The 2,383-nt window shown below is 43.1% G+C and overlaps 1 long non-coding RNA gene across 1 annotated transcript in view; it reads left to right on the plus strand.

The window, feature by feature from the left end:
* Positions 1 to 419: 419 nt before the first annotated feature.
* The window catches only part of LOC132006860 (uncharacterized), a 33,905-nt gene continuing 31,941 nt past the window's right edge, over positions 420 to 2,383 (plus strand). The window contains exon 1 of the long non-coding RNA XR_009401241.1: positions 420 to 602. This is a non-coding gene — a long non-coding RNA (uncharacterized LOC132006860). The remainder of the gene's footprint in view (positions 603 to 2,383) is intronic.

Raw genomic sequence — 2,383 nt, forward strand, 5'->3', positions numbered from 1 at the left:
CTCTTTTACTTGCCAAACCTCTGCTGTCTTGCAAAGAATGTCTACGCGGACTGCGTCCCAGCCACAATGCCCCTGAGACTCTGCTGCCACCACTCAGCCTGCCTTGCCTCATCTTGCTCCTACTTGCTGCTGTCTACAGCTGCTGCTTTCATAAAGCCAACTGGGTCCTCAAGCTGGGTGAGAAAATTTGCCCAGAAGAGCAAAATAATTGTCAAATCACAGGCTTTGTGGATCAAAATTGCTTCTAACCTCACTGAAAGCCTCCTTTTGTGCCTAGAACAAATTTAAATAGTTGTACTTTTGCTCCCTCTACTACAAGCTCGCCCCATACTCCACCTTCAAAATCAACACCTTCTTGCCAATGAATAGCCTAATTCAGACCTCTCTTTCCTCTTCAACGAATGGGTCAGGAGGTACACTCGGCTCCCTGCCTGCCTGTTCCGAGACTGGCATGTCCTGTCCAGTCCAGCTATGGGCCCTCCATAGGACGAGAACGTGGAGTCTCTGGGGGGAGGGAGGAAGCTCAGCACTAGCATGCAGCCAGTAAGGGCTATGAGGACGGGGCCCTGGACGACTCCTCGGAGCCACCCCTTGGGACACAGGTGAGCTTCATCCACCCAGAGTAGGCACAAGCTACACATCCCCGGTCTGGTGACTCAGTCCTTCGAAGTATCTTGGGTTATCATTTCTGCATTACCTTGGATGTAGTACCTTCCTGTACTTATTTCTGTGCTTTTAACTGGAGGACAGGTAGTTTTAGAAGGTGTTGCTCTCTGACAAGAAAAAAAAAGAGTTAGCAATTCTGTTTCCCTAGTAGTCATATCTACTATTTCCATAAATCTCACTAACACTTTTGCCTGTACTTTAAAAAGTACAATTCTGGGGCACCTGGGTGCCTCACTGGGTTAAGCCTCTGCCTTTGGCTCAGGTCATGATCTCAAGGTCCTGGGATCGAGCCCTGCATCGGGCTCTTTGCTCAGCAGGGAGCCTGTTTCCCTCTCTCTCTGCCTACTTGTGATCTCTCTCTCCCTCTCTGTCAAATAAATAAACAAAATATTAAAGTTAATTAATTAATTAATTAATTAAAAAGTACAGTTCTGGGGCGCCTGGGTGGCTCAGTCGTTAAGCGTCTGCCTTCAGCTCAGGTCATGATTCCAGGGTCCTGGGATCAAGCCCCACAAAGGCTCCCTGCTCAGCAGAAAGTCTGCTTCTCCCACTCTCCCTCCCGCTGCCTATGTTCGCTCTCCCACTGTGCCTCTCTCTGTCAAATAAATGATAAATAAAATCTTTAAAAAAAATAAAGATAAAAATAAAAAATAAAAAGTACTGGGTGCCTGGGTGGCTCAGTGGGTTAAATAAAGCCTCTGCCTTCAGCTCAGGTCATGATCTCAGGGTCTTGGGATCAAGTCCCACGTTGGGCTCTCTGCTCGGCAGGGAGCCTGCTTACTCCTCTCTCTCTGCCTGCCTCTCTGCCTATTTGTGATCTCTCTCTGTCAAATAAATAAATAAAATCTTTTTTAAAAATAAATTTAAAAAAATAAAAAGTACAGTTCTTCCAGTATGTTCTTCTACCTAACTCCCCTTTGACAATCTTTGGTTAGACCACATTGTGTTGATGTTCTCTTAACTCCGGATTATTTAATGCCCTCAAGATGTCCAGAGTTGCATCTGAGCAAGACATCCCTGTTGACATAACTACATATTAATACTTTAAATGATCTTGTTAAACAAATCAAATTACTCTGGTAATCACGAACTCTTTCTTTTTGCATTTTCAAATCTCTTTTTCCAAACTTTTGAATTAATCTCTCCTCAGATATTATACATTCCCATGAGTCTTCAAAATTCTCAAATATCACCCATCTCTTCCAAAGCCAGTCAATTACATTGAAGCCACAGGGAAACTTTTTTTTTTTAGGAGTCTCTGTAAATATTCTCTCAAATGTTCCTGAATATATTTAAATCTAGATAATTCAAACTGAAACATGCAGCCCATTAAAGTGCAGTGCTTTTCACATTAAATTTAGGCCATGACCAAATCATAAGCTTGTTAATTAGATTTTCTGTGATTTGATCAAGTTAGAGAGTTCAAATCTTAATGCTCACTAAATTGTCAGATTTTGTTCCCTTTTTAACAATTTGATTGATGTGAGAAATTTAAATCTGATCAGAAAAATTAGTTCTGAGGGCGCCTGGGTGGCTCTGTCAGTTAAGGGTATGCCTTTGGCTCGGGTCATGATCTCAGGGTCCGGGGATGGAGTCCCTGCTTCAGGCTCCTTGCTCCTGCTTCTCCCTCTCCTCCCCAGCTCATGCTCTCTGTTGCTATCTCTGTCCCCCTCTCTCAAATAAACAAATAAAATCTTAAAAAAAAAAAAAAAAAAAA

Source organism: Mustela nigripes, chromosome X, assembly GCF_022355385.1.
Source record: "Mustela nigripes isolate SB6536 chromosome X, MUSNIG.SB6536, whole genome shotgun sequence".
NCBI lineage: Eukaryota > Metazoa > Chordata > Mammalia > Carnivora > Mustelidae > Mustela > Mustela nigripes.